Source organism: Ambystoma mexicanum, chromosome 6p, assembly GCF_040938575.1.
Source record: "Ambystoma mexicanum isolate Mex_15411 chromosome 6p, UKY_AmexF1_1, whole genome shotgun sequence".
Lineage (NCBI taxonomy): Eukaryota > Metazoa > Chordata > Amphibia > Caudata > Ambystomatidae > Ambystoma > Ambystoma mexicanum.
In genome coordinates this window covers 578,584,666-578,606,847 of record NC_090935.1, presented here as the reverse complement: position 1 = coordinate 578,606,847, position 22,182 = coordinate 578,584,666, and positions in this window count along the sequence as shown.

Genomic DNA, 22,182 nt, shown 5'->3' with positions numbered 1-22,182 from the left:
CAGTGCACACTGTAAATCCATCTCTCTAAGCTGATCTGTTGCTTCTGTTATTGATCCCCAAATGCCCTAATTCTCTTCCATATCCATCAGACTCGCATACAAATTCAATAGGGCAGTCTGAAGCCAATTAAACAAGGAATGCGAGGCTTGCTGCCCGAGCGCACTGCGCACTATCTGCCCCAGCATTACATTAGTAGTGAATGAACCCATCTTTAACAGTTCTTCTGGGGTTAAGAAGATGCTATCGGCACCGTATCCCACAAACGTAGATACCACTTCAGAAGTGCTTCACCTGCCCTCTGTCTTAATAAGTTAGCAATCTCTAAAGGCTCTGTCTGTGTATAATCGCGGACAATCCTAGTATTCTGAATGTTTGCACCGCCAGCTTGGCCTTTTGACTTGTTAGTGATTAACGGACGCGCTGGATAAACACATTTCTTTGGAACACATTCCAGCTCCTCTTCGTCAGAGCAGTCTACCTCATCAAGCCTGACTTCAACAGATTCATCCCAGTCACATGTTTGTTCAGTTTCGCTGTCACTAACTTCACCCGACCATAAATTTGGGTCCCAGTTATGTTTCCTAATTAGTGCGCGAATCCTTATCTTTGACTGGTTGCCCCGCCGCTGTCTGCTCTTGTGCGTGGCTACACGCACAGCTAAGGAGGCACACCTGTCCTTCATCTGATCAGCCCGCTTAACGGACGATTCAAGCGTCTCTCTCATAATTATTTGTTGCTCCTGGAGCACGGAAATCTCATCTGTTAATTTGCGAATCTGCGCATCTTTAAGCAATTCATTCTCATGCAACTTTCTGACCGCCTGCAGGAATAACCAGCCTATGTTTCCTGCTGCTTTTAGCTCCCATCTGCATTTCCCAAGCGGCAAACTCTCCAAGCACTCACTAATTACCGCCGGGGAAACATCATTTTCAAGCATGTCCCATGCTCTCGGTGCCGAGTACCAATGCAAAATGTCTGCCACTCCCGACCAAGCATTTGATGCCGGCCATCCTGGAATGTGACAGAGTGCACTATCTCCCACATTGCATTCATTTTTTGCTTGTTTTTTCCAGAAAGGCATCGTGCTCGTAAATCCTGCAATCGACTACGCCAAATGTAGTGAAAAAGGAGAACCCGCACCCCCCTGGGACCAGCCCTTAGTGCAAATAAATCACTCCTAATCACCTTCCCACACAAGTAAGGTTATACGAAGTACGATGAACTCAGTCTGGAAGAAGGCCAATCACACAGAATACATGATGCTTAAATTTATTTCTATAGTGTCTAGTGAGAACTAAGCAGCAATTTACAGTAATATGGGAATAAAAGTGCAAGCTGGATAATATCAATTGTCAGTCATAGATGAATATGCAATTATTATCTTACACTCCTATAAAATGTAGATGACGGTACGATCAGATCACACCCGGGACCCTTGCCGCTACAGGTGCCCGGCACTCCTCGAGAGCGGAGGGGATGACCGGCCAAGCCCCCCACAGTCCTACACCAGAGCGGGGATGTGATGCTAGGAATCTCGGCCCAGATAGTGCCCAGCTGGTCGTCCAGGCACTGTTCCTTTTCGTCCACGCGTCTCACCAACAGCCCAGGATGAGTCCCTCCCTCACTGGCCCAGGTATAGTTCTCCTATTAGGGGCTGCACGTCAATCATTATGACGTACCAGCTCTTCGAGAAGCTTCTAGGCTCACCCTTCCGGGCAGTAAACATGTTTTCGCCTGGAAAGTTACAAGACTGGAAACAGCCAGTCTTGGCTCCCAGGCTTCGTGCACGTTGTTATGGGAAGGCCTGACATTCCTGCGTAATCAATGCACCTGACTCGCAGAGCGAAGACGAGCAAAGCTGTGCAAAGCTGTGCCTGGCTCCCAAGGGCTGCGTAGAGCCTCTTGCAAATGTTAGATTTTTATGTCTTCATGAAGGGCCTTTGCAGTTAACCCCTTACAAGCATGTGGGCTCACCCAGTTCGAGAGGCCTGGCTGATTTCAGCATTTTCCTCCACGCTTCGAATCAATTCTAATACACACAAGATAGCTCAGTAGGTTAGTGCAAGTGCAGGTTACTGTAAGCGCCTAGAAGCTTATCATGACACTTCTCAACCACACTTTCTGCACACATCTATCCACACACAGCTTCTCATGTGCCTCCCATGCACACCCATCCTTAAACTGTTACTTTACTCGCTTTAATCTGCAAACCAGATTATTACAGTAAAGGATACATGTATCAGGGTGTATCATAAGCCAGCACTGATGTCTACAGTACCACAGAATCTTCCTTCATACCGGAAGCAAATGCTTCAACGCCAGTCACTTCTACTTCTTCTTGTCACAGTCAGCTCATGCCCTTAACCATCGCCTCCTGTCTCAACCTGGCAGCAGCAGGCACATCTTGACTGCTTTCCCTTGACATTCGCCGCAATGTTTTCCTATTGGCAGCAAGCCGGTTCATTTAAAATGAGGACGTCCTCCTGTGCACGTCACCTCATTATCCACGACACCTTCATAGGTCCTTTACTCTGACCTTTACTCTGACCTCAGCTCCGATCGCTCTGCTCCACTTCCTCTTTACGTTGCAACGTCGCTTCGAGGTGATTTCTTCAACTGACTGCGGAACGTCGCATGTGAACTCCCGCAGCTTGGTCAGATTTTGCGTTCTCATACGGGGAGAATGCTCAAAGCCAACATTCTATGGCATCTCTGACTCCCTTAGGCCAGCTGTGACGTTGTCTTGATATGGGCAAAATCTTCCTCGGGGCCAGCCCTTTGAGAGCAAAAATACCCAATTCAGCCCAAAATACAGGTTCTATTGTGCTGAGCAGTGATCTCATGCTAGTGACAAATGACACTTTCAAAGTTTTAGCATATTTATTCTAAGCAGTGAATTTCATATACATTTGGGATTCAAGTTAAAGAATATTACAAAGCATAAAACTTAGAGCAATGCAAAATATAGTGAAACATGGAACTTAGATAAACATAGAGAAATATAGAGAAACATAGAGAAACACAGTCTTACGTCCCTTTAATCAGCACTGGGAGACCCTGGGCTCTCATAAGCTAGCTGTAAACAAGCTGTAAACAAGCCCCGCTCAGAGAAACAGTGCTGCAGGACGCCGTAAGAGCCAATTCCGGGCAAGTGTTTCTGCACGAATCAAGTCCACAGGACGATCTCCCACCGAGTCATGTGTGCATGGATATTTTATAATCTCGTGCTGTCAGTCACCATGACGCACAGTTCCAGAACTTTCCCTGTGCAACTGGCTCATGGAAAAAACCCAACTCTCTCTGAGAGGCTCCCTGCTCGCTCCTACCCCTCCCTGGTTCCCATCTGCGAAGGCTGAGGAATGTCTTATCAGTACCTTCCCAGAGAAAAGGAAGATTAGCTTGGAGCCAGGGCTACCGTTAGTGAGGCTGAATATTCTAAGGGAAGCAGGGATGTATTAACCCCATCTGCAAGCTCTAAAAGGCATGCACTCATAGCTTAGTGTTTATAGCGCTTAAGACTGGCTATCTAAGCGCTATATAGGTGCCATGATGTTCCAAACACTCCAAAAATACCTATTAGCTACAGAGCTAGGGGCCCTCTCCCTGCCTGTCTATCAACAATGCATAATGTGACCTATTTCATACTAGGCCTGCATATTCCTTGTAGCTCACTACTGCATAATGGAAGTGCTACAACAGACTACTGTCAGCATTTTTAGCACATACTTTGAATACACTATTGGCTTTCAGCGGCTAATGCTGTCATCTAAAGCCCTGATTGGCAAGGTTGCAATTTCGTGTATCACTACATTCCACCCCTATTCAACGTTTGTGCGACAAATGCTGACTAATACCTATCAATATAGTATTTAGTGCAGTGATAAAGACCTTGGGGCTTTGCAAGAGGTTTAAGCAAACTATCTTCTAGCGGTTAGTTAGCGTGGCATGCAAGGTATAACACTACCTAAACAAAAATGTACACAAAGTGAACAGTGACATATACCCTTGCCAAAACCTGGCCTACACAAAAATACCTACACAAAGTGAACATGGACATTTACTCTAGCCAAAACCTGGCCTACACAAAAAATACCTAAATCAATTTTGTATAACTGATTGTCAGTTAAAAAGCAGCATGCAGTTAAAATGTCAAGGCAATCCAGTGTAGTCTAAACTACAATGCACTATTGCATTTATGTATGGTTACCAATTCTAAAACCTGGCAGCCTTTCACTCTAAGGGCCTACCTCCCCCTGATCCCAGGGCATTCAAGCGTGACTATGGGCTGTGTGACTAGACACTTCCCCCAGGTAGGTGGAACCCAACGAGAAACCATCTAATTTCGTGAACAAGGTGAACCCATGGGCACCAGGTTATCTAAATAAAAACAATTCTACTAATTTACATCAAAGCATGGCATGTGTTATTCATGCAATCAAAAGCAAGCAATTCAATCCATATGTATGCTGGTAACTGTAGCTCTGCGTGCCAGTGTGTGGAGGATGGTCGCCCCCACCCAGTAAAAAGCCAACACCTGCTGATCAAACAATGTTTGCCATACAATGCATCGTGTGTATTTAGCAGTCTTGTTGACCTGCCCTATGGCAGACAAAAATGTCTTCATACCTAAAATTCTGCCATCTTCAGTGGTTTTCAATACTTGTAGCAGTGTTGGGCGTATCAATGGGCCCCACTAGGCCAGAGGTTCTATAGCAGAGCTGGCATCAGAACCCATAGTGGCTAGCTTATTGTGCACAGTTTCTATGTCACAAGCATATAAAGCTCCTGCAATTAATGAATCTAGCTCCCTAGCTATGCGCACTCTAGTGATGGGCCATAGAAATGGACTCCATTTGTAGCAGCTTGGTAGTACTAAGGAAACATTGCCTCATGATAAATCTATGTCTAAGTGTATCACTGTAATAATGGAGGTGTGCATTACCAGTCTACAATTTACATGTTGCCTTACTACTGGAAAATCTAACACGTTCACAGTGTCTACCTATTGTGACTTGGAGAATACTCTTCTTCAAGTGGGATATCTACCATATACAATAATAACTTTAGCCACAAACACCATACTACTATACGGCAGTGGCTGTTTCATCACACCATTGTGTAAAATGCATTTAGTCAAGTAATAGTCCATAAAATCTTGGCGAGAGCACTCGCTGCAGTTCTTGATCAGAAAAACATCACATTAGACAAATTAAACAAATCGTATCCATTCAGTGACAAAAGATGCCCGACAATGTGCCAGGCCAGTACACTAGCAATTCCATGTGGATACTCATTTGTAGCGCTTTTCCAAAGAATTATTCCAAATGTCTACAATCAAAAGGTGACTCTTTGCATTAGTGTGCTGGAGACAGCTGTCCCCACAAAAACATGAAACTGGTTGGTTTAACAGAAACCGTGTCACACTCTGTGTCATAAAATCAAACATCAAGTCAGTCATGGTTTCATTTACCTGCCTTAAGCTGGCTGTAAAAGTATCCAGTGTTTCAAAGATTACCATTTCAAATTAGAGCTCACACACTTGGCAGCATTACTTCAATTAAGAATCTTAACCTACGCACAGGTGACTTTGATGTGCGCACTCATCTTATTTCAAAATAAATTACACTCCTGCTTGCATAATCCTGCTGCCCCAACAATTCATAAATCATTCTCCTGCCTACGTGTAACGTAGAAGTTTTTTTTTTTTCTCAAAAAGCAAAACATCTCTGGTTAAAGCAATTCAGTTGGAAGAGTAAAACCATTTCGTTTTTTCAGATTCATCTCAACAGTGCATTTAGAAATCATTTTCCAATGTGTTAGCATTCAATTGCTGTGTCACACAGCTGTTTGTGGTGCATGCTGTTACAGTCCACAACTCATTGTCCATAGTCCTTTAAACAAGAAAGGGCAAGTCATGTCAATTAAGTTATTTCCAGCAACTGAATCATTTGAATGTGTAGCATCAAATATTTGATAATTAGCCAAGTCTGCACCATGCCAGTTCAGCAGAAGTTATTACTCTGTTGGACACCTTTCGCAGGTTGCAGCATTGAGTGCGGTGCAGGGCACGTTTAAAGTTGAAAAAGCATGTCGCAGTGGCTCGCTTTCTCTGAGAATGCGTCTGTTTCCTTGATCAGTGTCACCCGGCATTTGCACACGTCTACCCCCCAATCTATTTCTTGGTTATTTGCCTAGGCAAAATACAAACAGAAATGTTAGGATTTCATCAAAAGTTCAATATCATTATTCTTCATGTTAGGATGTCATCAAAACTTCAATATCAGCGTTATCCACCCCTTCCCATAATACCACCCCCATCTTCAAAAAGTCTCATCAGGTAACTACACACTTTGTCATTGCTACTGCAATTATTTATCACCCTTCTGCATGTTTCTGGGGGCTTATTTACACTCAACCATACGGGGTGTAACTGCCTAATCACAAACTCATGTGTGCAATGCGATCATAGTTGGTCAATGGTACCTCAGACTGATCTGTGCTTTTACAAAGCCATATGATAAGTACCCAGGTCGCACAATGCTTTTCTTTTTTCACCAAAGCGATCACAAATGCCAGGCGCCAACTTGCTTCCAGTGTCTCATGATATTGATTTAGTTTGCCCTGCTGGCATCACTCCATTTTTCAAAGGTAAAGTCTTTCAGTCCAATACCGCCTACAGTTGTACAAGCAGCAGCTTTGTTTATGTTTGTTTTTTTTTTCCATACAGGCAGTGTCTTTCAAGCCTCTGGTTTTTTCACTTGTCATTTTTTCAAAGGGGGTTTGCTGTTTCTTGGACTACCCCTTTGAGTGCAACAGTCTAAGTCAGTTTCTTTTGTTGCTTCAACAAATCATTCATTCTTGCACTAAGCCATGAGGCTTCTGGATCATGGCTAATGTGCAGTGTTCATGTTGTCCTTCAAAGCCCCGCTCTGCATGTTGTCTCTTGCAAAACGGCTAAGCACTTTTGTCAGTTTTGCTTCCATCTGGAATGCCATAATGTCTTTGTCAGTTACTCCATCCCTGGCAATGTAGCTTGCAGTTTGCCAGATGTGTATTTTCTCTTCTCAAAGCGCCTAGAGGTTTCTTCTCCAGTGCACAGTGCTTTACTTCAGTTCACATCACATGGAGCATTGGAATGCAGCTTGCACAGCAATAGCGTTTCACTTCACATCACATCACATGGGAATGCGGTTTGCACAGTAATGTCTGTTGGAATGGGCAGCTGTCTTTTCTTGGCCCATTCACAGATGCATAGGTAAATGTTCAGATGTGATGTGCCCGTCTGCCATCCTGCATGCCTTTGTTTCCTACCACAGTGTCACTGGGCAAATTCTTTACTTCTGAACAGCTCTCTGTCTTTGCACCTCCTTCCTCAGGAATGCAGGAATGTCATTGTTTATCTTTCGTGTGCACCTGGCAGCGCCATGAGCACGCAGCAAGCTTATCTCTTTTTGCCTATAATTCTTACACTGTGGCGGCTTCAATGGAAAGGCACTCGTTTCAGACAGTTCATCCAGATTAACTCTTTCTTGAAGTGCAGTATTCTGCTTTTGTTTGCCTTCCTGCACCTCGCCCAAAACAGCTTCAAGGCACAAGCTCTGCACACACAGCAAGACTCTTATTTTCAAAAGAGGCACTTTTCTTGTCATCAGATTCTACTCCATGTAATTTTGCAAAATGTCAAAGCGTCTTTTTGCCTGTTTTAAACTGATTAATGTCCCATTTAAAAGCATACGTTTTTTTTTTCTTCCTTGTAACCTTGTAGTTTAGCTTCACAAATTCACTCCAATTTACAGTGCGATTTTTCAAATGAACCCACAACCCACTAAATCTTTGTGCTATCTTATCACACACAGATTTTTCATTCTGTTGTACCATTGCCAAAATATAACCACTCATTTCAATGCATTTTAAATAATAAAAATTAAAAATGCCATATTTAGTGCAGCTCCCTGCACTGTTTTCCTGCAAGAGCAACCCACACTCTATATATTGCTTGTGGGCTGTTTAATGTGTCAACAACATTTTTTCACCATGTATCACAGTCAACAGGACACTATTTCCAAATCATGCATCACTTATAAGGCAACAGCACAAATCCATGGCATAGCATGGGAACAGTTAAAAATACTCCAGGGGCAATTTAGAAAAATATAAATTGTTTTTTCCCCAAACCATTGCAAACTGATTCTGCAAATTCAAATCAATACACAAAAATCGAAAATCCAAATAACATTCACTCACTTTCTTTTTAAGTGAGTCTCTCACCCATTATAAGCATGGCACAGCTTAAAATGCAATATAACCATTTTAGTGTGTTTCCTTTAAAACAGAATTCGCCACCACCAGCACATGGAATTTTACAGTTGCCAAAAGAAAAACACAAACCCTTTAGGCTCTCAGCACAGATGTTACTCATTCTCCTAAGCATGGCTCATTCCCCTCATTATTCAGGAATGCCAACACTTCAAAAGCATACATCAAAAAAGTGAACCTTCGCCTCCGAACATTACAGCCCCCACTCGCTAGCACACTGGGGCTGAGTCAATGGTTAAATCACTATTCACAATTTGCATGTCAAATCCTTGCAATTATTTTTCCCTGCCCTCATGACAGAATAGAGATGAGAACTCCGTCTCACTATGCATTCCAAATTACAACTTTAAACTGGGGAAACCGCATGTTAAAATTCTTTTCTAATTGAGCATACATCTTTCTTGACCATTCATCGGAGCGCTTTAAACAAAGCCATTTCCCGCTTTTTTATCGCCTTGTACTCCCTGGCTCCATCCCAAGCAATAAGTCAGTCACGACTGATTTACTGAAGGGAGTCTTAACCACACAAGCTATCGGCCACGGCAAGCCGACACAACATTGCTGCCTTTTGAAGTCTCAGAGCTGCAGTGAGACCACCAAGTAAATGCGACAGCCTGCTCCCCACTCTACACTGTGTTCTCTCACACAATTTGTCATGTCACAGCACGGCACTGCTCTTCACAAATCCCACAAAGCTGCCACCAAATGTCTTGATATGGGCAAAATCTTCCTCGGGGCAAGCCCTTTGAGAGCAAAAATACCCAATTCAGCCCAAAATACAGGTTCTATTGTGCTGAGCAGTGATCTCATGCTAGTGACAAATGACACTTTCAAAGTTTTAGCATATTTATTCTAAGCAGTGAATTTCATATACATTTGGGATTCAAGTTAAAGAATATTACAAAGCATAAAACTTAGAGCAATGCAAAATATAGTGAAACATGGAACTTAGATAAACATAGAGAAACATAGAGAAATATAGAGAAACATAGAGAAACACAGTCTTACGTCCCTTTAATCAGCACTGGGAGACCCTGGGCTCTCATAAGCTAGCTGTAAACAAGCTGTAAACAAGCCCCGCTCAGAGAAACAGTGCTGCAGGACGCCGTAAGAGCCAATTCCGGGCACTTGTTTCTGCACGAATCAAGTCCACAGGACGATCTCCCACCGAGTCATGTGTGCATGGATATTTTATAATCTCGTGCTGTCAGTCACCATGACGCACAGTTCCAGAACTTTCCCTGTGCAACTGGCTCATGGAAAAAACCCAACTCTTTCTGAGAGGCTCCCTGCTCGCTCCTACCCCTCCCTGGTTCCCATCTGCGAAGGCTGAGGAATGTCTTATCAGTACCTTCCCAGAGAAAAGGAAGATTAGCTTGGAGCCAGGGCTACCGTTAGTGAGGCTGAATATTCTAAGGGAAGCAGGGATGTATTAACCCCATCTGCAAGCTCTAAAAGGCATGCACTCATAGCTTAGTGTTTATAGCGCTTAAGACTGGCTATCTAAGCGCTATATAGGTGCCATGATGTTCCAAACACTCCAAAAATACCTATTAGCTACAGAGCTAGGGGCCCTCTCCCTGCCTGTCTATCAACAATGCATAATGTGACCTATTTCATACTAGGCTTGCATATTCCTTGTAGCTCACTACTGCATAATGGAAGTGCTACAACAGACTACTGTCAGCATTTTTAGCACATACTTTGAATACACTATTGGCTTTCAGCGGCTAATGCTGTCATCTAAAGCCCTGATTGGCAAGGTTGCAATTTCGTGTATCACTACAGACGTCACCAGTACGCCGCCCGACAGCGTACTAAGTAGAACTCTGCGGTCCCAACCGCCACAAACTACTGGCAAGGCATAGACAGACTGCTAACCCTCACACAGTCCACTGCACTCTCTGCAACACACGCTGTGCTACCTTAAGTCCACACTACATCTTTGTGTGATTGGGGCCTTCTCTTGTGCACTATCCTCAGGGTGTCGGGGCCTCGGTTCATCCGACTTCACTTCGCTTTCCCTTTTTACCTTCTGTAAAGACTGGAGGGGGGGGGTCTGTACTTCCGCTCTCTATATGGTAGAGAAGACGCACAGAGGACCCCAGCCAAGATTCTCTATTGTGGTAGCAATGGACGAGCAATCAAGGCCTAGCTTCTCAGGAGGTGATGCAGGCTGTTTCTTAAGTACAGTGTAGTCCCCAAACCCCCACAAAGGAATGTCCACACACTGTATTTGTTAAAACACAGTCTTTATATAATTCATATTCACAGTTATGTACACTATCACAATTACTCACTTTGTGCTCAGAAAATCAATAATGGTAAATATATACAGTTCTAAAGTGGTACCACAATTATTATCAGATCTCATTAAAGTGCATCAACTATACTGTCAAAATGTCACACAGATCAATAGTAAGGAAACCAGCAAAAGAAATAAGAAAGAAAGTAAGATGGTTGAAACAATAGGCAGAATACTGGCCTCTACCGATAAATACAGTTCTGTGTGGAGATCCCGCCACCTGGGCAACCCGTAAAGCAAAGATGTATCACAATCCCAGTCCATATATTGTTCTACAAGTCTTATTTCCCTCTACAATAGTTCTACAGAACCAATGTACCTGGAATTGTAGCGTTCATTGTCGGGGAATCGACGGCCCTTCTTGAGTGCACTCCCTTTAAGGCAGGAGTCACGGGTCGTCTAACGTCCGACGGAGAACAGGGTGAACTACGGCGGTGAAGTGGCAGCTTCTATCCTAGCGGTGCTCGTTGATGGGGAAGCGTAAACGTCCTGCAAGGAAGAGGCATGTGGGGCACCTCAATGACGATAGTTCTGGACCGCAAAGAGCATGAAGAACTGTGGCCCCTCAAGGGCGTCAAGTCGTTAGCGTCTCTGTGGTCTTTGGGTGGCAGGAAACCCTCCGGCAGATACTCCTTGGCGCATCGACGGTCTGGCCTTCTCCAGCGGGATCGAGCGGGCGATGATGCGGATGAGAGCGTCCTTGAATCAAAAGTTCTTAGGCAAACGGGAGCGCTGCGGCTCCGGTCGGCAACGGCAGTCGTCGACGGTGGCGGACAACAGTCAAGGTGCTTGCTTCTTTGTGATTCCGTGGCGGTCCCCGTCTCGGGTCGGCAGCCTTTCGAAGGTATGTCTACCAGGGAGCTTTGGCAAAGATCAGCTGGTGCACGAGGGTCCCTCGTAGCTCGGGAAGAGGGTGCCTTACCAGGTCCTCTCTGGGTCAGTCCTTGGAGACACAGCAGCTTTCAGATTGATGAAGCAGAGCAACAGCAATTCTTCTCTTCCAGCAGGGCTTCAAGGTTAAGCTTCAGTTTCACTCCAGTTACTCTTCAGCTTCTGAACACGAATTCTAGCAGTGAGTGGCCCCCAGATATACTAGTTGATCTCCTATTCAGTCTGCCGGGTCACACTCAGGCAACCAATCAGTCAGAAGGGCATTCATGCAGGCAGGCATCCAATCAGGTGCATAGTGTATTCAGGCCATTCACTCCTCTCCAGACACTCACAGGTTATGTGTATTGGGACAAGTACCCAGCGATTCAACAATCCACACTGCATTCATACCAGCTTCGGGCAGGGCTGTCTCAGTCATTGTGTCAAACACCAGATACTAGACACCCACAACACAGAATGCATATTCGTCACACACTCCATTCACCCAGGTCCCACCCACAGGGTGCACCCACAACATACAGTCACTGGGAAGGCTCCAGCCAGTCTGGCCTGGACTTCACAACAACACCATATATGGAACCTCCACCCAACAGCCGGTCAGGGGGAAGGGACAGAGTCAGGGCTTCCCAGGACTTTGGGAAAACAAGGTAACAGGCAATAGAAAGCAAGAGGCCACGGGAGCCATCTTGTTTCCTATCAGGAATCAACTGATTCCAATGGCAGGGCCTGGGTATCCCAAAATGGAGGATACTCAGAGCACCTGTCAAATTCAGCATGGAGCTGCCACCAGCCCATACCCTGCTCTGTGGGCCACACACAGGTGTGCAAAAACATACACTAGGGGCACAGGGTTGTACCCCCACCCATGGGTGCCATAAGGGTATCCCATGGGTCTGTACACCAAACCAAATGACAGAGCTGCACCGCCAGAAGTCCCACATGAACTGCTTTGTGGAAAAACACGCCAGAACACACGATAAAAAGCAGTAAAGGACAAGGATACAGATGCCCTGTCCCTCTAATGCATTTCCAGCATCACACCTTCACGTTTGGGAATTTGTAGCGCAGGGACAACTGCTTTCTGCTTCCTCTAACTTCTACAAGTGGCACGTGGAACTTCACAACTGACTGACTGACAGGCATGCCATCGCCGACCCCTGCAGCACCTTCACCAACGTCGTCATTTGGGATTCTGACAGGGAGCCAGCCACATCTCCGGACATCAACCGTCGCCCCTTTCCATAATGCAGTATGTGAATCCTTATGGAGAGAAATTACAGAGGTGCAGCGTTCCGCGCTTTAATACGTTCCTCTCACTTGAAACGTCTTGCTTCCATACAGCTACTGGTACTGTATGGTGTCACATCAGAGCTTACAACAAACTTCTGCCTTTGGGATCTGCTTCACACTAGGGGCTAACTGCATTAGCTTGTGGCTTATCTTCACAGCTTCCCTTTGCACTTTGCACCTGCAACAAACTTCTGCCTTTGGGGTCTGCTTCACATCAGGGGCTAACTGCTTTACTTTGTGGCTTAACTTCACAACCCCTTTTCTTCTTTCTTCTACCTGTAGGGGCCTGGCTTATTTTGGGCTTACTTCACTTTCCTTTCTGTTACAGATCAAAGTCGTTTTCCCAAATCTCTGACCCTCACCCTCCTGTGAGACGAAAAACCTTGGGGTCATCTTTGACTCCACTCTCTCCTTCTCTCCACGCATCATGGAGATTGCCAGAAAGTCCCATATCCAGCTGCACCTCCTTAGAGGTATTCTTCCTTTTCTCACCTTACCCCAGAGACTCAATGGGCCTCATTACAACTGTTGCGGTAAGGCAACAACGGCGCCGGTAGTGCTACCGGTGCCATTGTTGCCATGCCGCAACATTACAAGTTTGCTCGCGGGAGCCGCTCTGCATTCCTTCAACTCACCGCCGAACAATCGGCAGAATTGCCGGAATTACTGCAGCGGAAATTCTGCTGCAGTAATTTTGCCAAAAAAGCCTCATTGGGTCAATGGACTCAAATTAAATGGGGAATTACACTGCCACCACCACTTGTAATCCAGCGGAAATTCTGCCGGACCAAGTGGCGGTAACAGTAATTTGTTTAGGTGGCATTCTGGAAGATTTACAGCCGGTATATCGCCCAACTCATAATGAGGCCCATTATTGTTTCTATTTGGTAATGCGTTAGCAGATCAGATAGCCAAAAGTGTGGCGACCATGAATATGGTTATACCGCCACTATTGGAACAGGCGTTACTGGTAAGTACTGATTTTGTTGTTTATTTATGTATGTTGATATTCCATATGCACAGCTATCTCTAGCAGCTTTAATGGAGATACAAGTCCAGGCTCCACAACAGGAAAAGGACTTGTTGTGGCTATGGCCAGGGTGCGGTATGGAGTTACGTAATGAAATATGAAAACAACATGTTTCAGGTAAAGTAGGGATGCTATAACGTTTGCTTTTGATTGCTTTTACATAATTACATTTTCCAACTCATGAGCCTAAAGGGAGTATAATGTCTGTATTGCAAAATAATTAAGTTGTCCCAGACATGTCATAAATGACACTGTTTGCCCATTGTATTGTTTTGATTCAGAGAAAAACAAACGATCCGGCCATCATCTAATGCCACATGATTTAGTGACTGGAAGGCCCTGGCTCCTGGCCATTCAGTGACCACAAAAGTGATGGGTGGAAGGTTTTGAATGAATCTGAACCACTGGCATTGCTCTGGGCAACCTTCCACACCACTGCTTTTTAGCCCGTCTGCGCGATTGCAAAAGGGGTCCAGCCATATGCAAATCAGTCAGGTACTGCCACCAATGGTAGCAGCCCAGGCCGAACTGCTATGCCAGGTCCCCTCTGCACGGAAACACAAGCAACCCCAGACATGTTTCAGCCTTGTTGGGCCTCCTCAGTGATGTGCAGCTTGGGTCCCTATGGCGCAGCGAGCAAGGGACCCACGTCTAGGCATACCCTCTCTCACATAGTGAGACAAACGGTGATCACAAAAGTGATGGGTAGAAGGTTTTGAATGAATCTGAACCACTGGCATTGCTCTGGGCATCCTTCCACACCACCGCTTTTTAGCCATGTCTGCGCCATTGCAAAAGGGGTCCAGCCATATGCAAATCAGTCAGGTACTGCCACCAATGGCAGCAGCCCAGCGTGAACTGCTAGGCCAGGTCCCCTCTGCATAGAAACATAAGCAACCCCAGACATGTGTCGGCCTTGTTCGGCCTCCTCAGTGAGGTGCAGCTTGGTTCCCTATGGCGCAGCGAGCAAGGAACCCACGTCTGGGCATACCCTCTCTCACATAATGAGACAAACTGTGACCACAAAAGTGATGGGTGGAAGGTTTTGAATGAATCTGAACCACTGGCATTGCTCTGGGCAACCTTCCACACCACCGTTTTTAGCCCGTCTGCGCCATTGCAAAAGGGGTCCAGTCATATGCAAATCAGTCAGGTACTGCCACCAATGGTAGCAGCCCAACCCGAACTGCTAGGCCAGGTCCCCTCTGCACGGAAACACAAGCAACCCCAGACAGCCTTGTTGGGCCTCCTCAGTGAGGTGCAGCTTGGTTCCCCTGGCCATTCAGTGCCATCTTTATAATACAAAAGCAGGAGCTAAAGTATTGGGAGATAAGATGAGTGGATATTTGAGGGAGTTAATCAGTGCAGTGAAGTTGTGTTTCCAAACAGGTTCTTCCCTACGTCTCCAAGGAAGTTCACGACCAACAAGAAATTCTGCAAATAATTCCAAGGGATTTCATGAATACAGATATGAGAGGCCATTTGAGATCCTTCTAAGTGCGTCTATTACAGTAAAAATAAAAGAGAGGGAGCCATAACACCATTTGTCAGATGCAGGATATCAAAGTCCAAAACGACACAGCCACGAAGAGAAAGACATTATTCCCCAAGAAGCAATGTTTCACTGTATTTGTTCTTATGTTTGGTATTCTTTTTTATTCTGTTTATGTTGTGGTGTTTCTATGACGGTGTCCATTTGACTGGAAGCTATGTTGTTCTTATTGTAAGATCAGCAGTATCTCCACATTTAATGCCAAATGAAATGTCATATGATTATTCCAAATGTCTTACACATTTAACACAATGTCGTTTAGGTGGGCATGAACAACTTTCTGGTTTCTAAGTATTGCATTTTTTAGTTAATGCCACTCGATGTCATTTAGGAGAAATTCAAAGCACCATTCTCATTCATGGTATGAAAGGCCGACATTTGAAATTTTATAATGCATCCTTTCCATACTGTCAACTTTGACCTTTTTTAGTTGCCGTTTCTAGTGGAGACCAGCGTTCCCAATATTTTGCATAGGAAATCATATGTGGATCAATGGTGTCGATATCTCTGGTACTGTTTTTGAAACCTGTGCTACTGTATGGAATAAATATGCTTCTTTGCTTACTTTGATGACTCCTACTGCACCTCCTGCACTCTCTTTGAAACATCTCTCACCCCAGTTGTATTACGGAGGAACATTAACCACAGGAAAATATCTGTGCAACTATACCAGACATTGCAGACTTACAGCTAGGCACCACAGTTCTCATGAATGTCCTCCTGGTCGTGGCTATATTGTTTAGTTACTTTGGACGCTCATTTCATCATTGTTCCAAGTCAAGTTCTTCATACTTTCTTTGAGAAAAGTAGCTCTATTACGTTATTGTATCAGCACAAGAGAAGCAATTGTTTTCCATCTTCAACAAGACTGAATCCTTTTTTGCGTCCATTCCAGCCCCAAGTGTTCAGATCACAGCTAATGCAAAATGGTTGAAGAAGAGCCGTTTTGCAATGATGCAGTTTATCAATGCTACAGAAGATGGTCCCAATGCTAAAAAGGAGGAGCTCTGGGGCATTTGTCTTACGGTTCTTCAAAATCATAGTGCCTTCGACATTTTGACAGCATCATCAGGAGGAGTTTGTCAATTCATAGGAATCACTTGCTATAATTCCATTACTCAAATGATGCAGGAAAATGGCTCCCTGACCCAAGCTATCACAGTTCTTCGTAATCTACAGAAGCGTCTATCTGCAGAAGCTACCACAGGGGACTGGTTTGCTGTCTGGTCATTGAACTTGCCCAGATGGGCTTTCTCACTTCAAGGTATAAAATAAGCAGTGTTGCATAGCAATTTGATATGCAATTCTGTAGGTTTGCTAATCAAATTGACACTTGTGTAGCAAAGCTAGACATTTAAGTTGCCCTATACAATGAAGCACAGTTCACCCTGCATTCCTCTCTTGTCCCCAGTGCTACCATCGCCCTCTTTTCTCTGTTCACTTCAAGTGCTAATGGAGAGAAAGTGCAGCAGTAATCATCTCCTCCAATCTGAAGTGCCAAAGGACTGTGTGGGGGTGCTAGGCAAGGATTTCTTTTTCTTTTTCAAATAATTGAAAACCAGAAGTAATCGGGATGATACTTTTAGTGAAACCTTTATTAAGCTTTCTGTATCCTGTCTGGCAAAGACTAGTATGTGTTAACTTTGTATTTTCTTTATAAAACAAACAGTCATGCAATTTCATTCCTAAAATGTAAGTTGTTACATAATACATAATTACAATATTGATACTGTAAAACACTGTATCCTCTCAATGATTTACAATAATGTTTAGATTAGTGTATCTAAATCTCATAGTGTCAACTATATTTCATATTGTTGGGGAATATGTGTCATATTGATGAGTGAACACCCTTGAAAATGTACATGACCACATGTTCAAATACTTTTGATGGCAAACTTAGTTCTGTAACTTGCTGGTTGCATACATTTGTGCAACACGTGCTCAACCCATGAGCGATCCCCTACTCCTTGGCATTCTATAGTATCACCCTGTTGCTTTATACCAGCTACCCTGAAAGTGAGATCACCACAAATCCTAGTTTTCCCAGTTCTCTGCTTGCTACACCATTCACTCTGGTTAGTCTCTTTCTTTCCTCTTACATAATGAACACACAAAGCTAACTATATGTTTATCCAAACTTGTGATCGATAGTTCCATCCAGTATGTGCATCTACAGATCTACTGCAATGCCATACACTGTAGTTAGCCCCCAGAGCTTGCTTTGCTTTATGATTATTCTTGCATAATATATTAGCACCTGTACGAGACAGCTGGCCAAACTGTTTTCAGAGCCTTTTCATCATACTTATTTATTTGTGTCCATTCATGCAGCTAAACATATACATTTTACATACGATCATCCAGGGCTCGCAAGTCTTTTTACCCACTTGCATAGTCGAGTAGATTTTATGAAGGAGAGTACAATTTGCCAGGGATGTTCGAAACTTTTATTTAACATTCACATTGTTTGCAGTAAATGTCAAATACAAGTTTCACTGTGCATGCATGGCTGGACTCTGGGTGGCAGCAGTGTGCCAATCATAAAGGAGGTTTGTAGTGACATGCAACATTTTACAGAAATCACACTTAAATTTGTTGTAATCTGTTGCTATGCGTCGAGTGCATTTCTCTTAGGTCGAATACGTAAACTAAGTTGTCTGGTGACATTAACAATGTTAGTACAACATTGATAATCAAATGGGTCTGTTTGCTAATGAAGAACATTTTAATTAGCAAACTCTGCTAATCAATTTCTGAAAACTAATGTATGCCTGCACTTCTGAAGATACTATTGCCTTTTATTGTTTGTTTTTTGCTTCTGGTACAGGTTTGATAACATGTATTAAGAGATGCTCCTCCTCCCAAGTCCAATGCTTCCTACTCGAATTTCTGAGTCTACACCAGTGTAGGGGAGTATAAGAATATGGTCACGTGTATCCAACGTCCCAAACCTGCATGAACATATAAGCTGCTAAAAGTCACTGTGAGAAAAGCACGCTGCGACGAAACAGGCAGCCTAATCTAGTAAAAGCGTCCTTGCACAGGCCCTATGAGACACCATGCTTTGATTAGGCAACAATACATGTGCACATGAATTTTATGAATAAACATAACCATGGCCACATAACCAGATCCGGCATAATTTGGCCATAGAAGTATTGTTTATACTAATGAGTACATGATTGCCATTTGTTCTGCATTAATTGAATGTACTACATGTAAGCCTTAAGATTTAGTTAGCTTTCCCTGATTCATGAAAATCTCCCCATCACCCCATAGCAGAAAGATGCAGTCAGACCATTGCTGAAGGACACACATTCCCATTCCCAGCTGCAACATTCACACAGCCACAGGCCAAATGCCATGCAATGATTGACTAAAAGCATGGGGAGACGAGAGCTTTCCCAGGGTTTAGTTGTGGCAGTGAGATCATGGAAGCACAACAGAAAATTATACTAGATTCGGGATTTTAAGGACAAGAAACTGGACCCGGATTGGTCAGACTACATCAGGTTTGCTGATTTCCCAAAACCATGCCCCCGAGAAATATAACAACTGGTGTTGTTAGGCAGAACAACCAAATGTACCTTAATGAAGGTCACAAGTTGGCAGAGGTTGAGCAGTAAGAAGCATGATCCAAGAGCTAAGACAATCACAGCACAACACAGCCTCCTGTAGGATAAATCATATCTGCAGAGCTCTCTTCTTTCAAGAAATAGTTATACAGAACACCATGTTCTGCTATGTATCCTCAAATTGGAATTAGTAAACACTATAGCGAGTCGCACATAACCCATACCGCATGAATGCAACAGTGATATAGACAACTCATCTTGCATTAGAACCTTTGCCTATATAATAGAATTACCTAGGAACTGATGAATTGGTATAGCAGCTCACACCTAAGTCATACCGCCTGAATATAATAGTAAATAAAGACAATTTTACGGTAATATACACTGCTCAAACACATACATTTTTGCACCATTGGGAAAGAGCAGTGTTTGTAAGCTGTTAGACCCAGCGAATGAGGTCAGGGTCCGGACAAATACAATCATGAGAAACAGGAAGGTCACACAAGTTGCCAGTCCACCAAGTGAGTTGCAAATTTAACTGATAGTACACAGTTCTTAATGATGGGAACAGTATTTTGGTGCCAACCGCTTAGATCATTTGGCAAGTAACTGAAATGCTATAATTTTGTGTCACACTGTCACTTCTCACATTACGAATGATGGTCGAGAGATCTGTGCTCACTCACTCCATCTCTACTCCTCCTGGATCAGCCAATAGAAAACCGAGACTGTTACATGTTTTAACACTCACCATCCAATCATGGAGCGAGAAGCAAGATGACTTCAATGGGCATGAGCTAACTAGCATAGATGTCATTAGAATAGGCCACTGAAGTTGTGTAATGTATGAAACACAAATACTGTAACTCACACCAGCCAATGACTGTGAAGAATGTTGTAACAAATTGTTGCTTTTTGCTTTATGTAACCATGATAAAACTATGCATTCCCTTTACTAGAATTTGAGTGTCTGCTAGATATTTCCCTGCCTTGGCAGTTGCAATACATTTTAGTTTTTCTCATAACTCATGCATCACATTTTTTGGCTTTTTGGATTCCTTTTATTAACACAAAAGGGACTTGCCATACACCATAAACACCTTTTCTACTACTTGCCCTTTCGTCTCCACCTTCATGTCCTTGTGCTCATGATCATTAGGGTGTGTTGATAGCTACCACCAAAAGGGGGAATGAAGGGAGAAATACAAAATAAAGATGACTAGCTTTTAAATATTGCGATGTAGTTGGATGCCATTTTGATTTACTTAACATCTGCTCTGTGTTGGCATTCATCTCAGGTAAAGAGTCAGGTGATGTAATGTTTGTGGGCTGGGGGACAGCGACCCACGGTCTGGGCCTCATCAACACAGCTGTATTTGTGTAAAGCAACTAATTCATCTAGGGTCCTTCCTGACGAGGCCAAGCAAACTGAGAAGTTGACCGATGAGTGACTGATGAGTGTTCTGTTAATCCTGAGCTGGTTGTAAACTATTGTAAACCAAGCTCTGCTTACGTTTGCCTACGTGTAAAAGATATGCCGACCAGCCTACCACTTTGTGTATACATTAACTGCTAAATGTTCATTGAGTCCACACGGTTAAGCAAATCCTTCTGGCCGATATGCAATAAAAGGGAACTTCCTTTGAAGCACCAGCCTCTGTCTCACATTATTGTGTTTTTCTTTAATAGTCTAATACAATGGTGATAGTGTTTGCCGAGTGTAAGGCAAACTGTGGCAGCCAGGCCTCTCTTGTCCTTATTTGACCTTAGACAGTTACGACACAAACCTCCACATGTGCTCCTCTAAGTGTCAGCCGCAAAAAGCTGAGACCCAGATTTGTTAGTGTCCTTTAGCGTCTGGTCAGATGGACGAATCTTCAAGAACTTGCAAAAGCCTGACATAATCATAACCACCTGTGCTGTGTCCAGTGTCCCTGCTTTGGGAAGGGGAGGGCAGACTAGACATTGGAGGGATGTGAACATGCCAGCAGCAGGTCTGTCCAGACAGCCTGGCGGCGCCTTGGACAGGAGCTGTGTTGGGGCTTTTCCTCGCCCACTGCATTCCCCTGCATATGAACACTTATTCTTGCCATATTATTCTAAGGAAAACCTTTTCTGACCAATGCAATTTGTTCAGTTCTGTCATGTGTGTGGTGCGCAAATAGCGCTACGAAACCTCAGGCATCTGGGTCGTGCTTGTTATTACCCACGGTGTGTGGTGCTCATTTATCGATCTGGGAAGGATGAAAGGCTGAGTTTGGCCCTGGCGGTTTCGAACCTGCGCCAGCAGGCTCTGCATGGATAATAAAGCGATTGCGCTCTACTTGCTGTGCTAATCGACCAGCAAAGCCGAAGTGCGGCGAAGGAAGACTTCATTCAGCCCCCATGCCTCTCAACCTGAAATCATGAGTGCACACAAGCACCAAGAGACAACTTATTTTGCTGGGTTAAGTACAGGAAGGTTACTCACTTCTCGCTCTCTACTCTGGGGTTGGGGGTGGAGGGATCCCTCTTTTTCTCTTCTCGCTTTCTACTCTGGGGTTGGGGTTGGAGGTATCCCTCTTTTTCTCAGTTGGGCCCCAGGGAACTTCGCGCTGCTACAGCCTGGCTGCAAGAGGCTGGCTCTGCACAACAAGGAGACGAGTCACAACGGTTTTAGCAATTTTCATGCGTTGTCTGCTTGTGCACGCAAGAAAAAGCCAATTTTGCGTTTGGGGAATTTATAAAGTGTGATTGCACGAGCAATCAATTTGCACGTGCACTTTACACTAATCACAAAGGGTAGTTATTGTCTGTTGTGTTTACCAATTCCACTACTGAACTATGGTGGAAATGTAAAGCAGACATTTCAATTGACATGCTCCTCTAGCACCTACATGGGTGGACGCCGCGCAATACCTCTGCGAGCGGCAGGTGTGTGCGGACACTTGGCTAGGCATGGAGGGCAGGCTGTGTAGCACTTCCGTTCCGTTGACAGCCTGCCTCTCCCATCGCACTCGTTTCCACTGAGAATCGGAGGGTCTGTGTTTGGGCCTTGCTGTATGCGTTCGGCTTATTGCACTGTGGCGCCATCAGCATTTGTGAATAGTCGAGCATATCCCATATGAATAAGAGAGAGAGGGGGAGGTAGAGGGGAGGGAGAGAGAGGGAGAGAGGGATAGAGAGACGGACGGAGATGGAGGGAGAGAAGGAGAGAGAGGGAGAGAAAGTGAGAGAGAG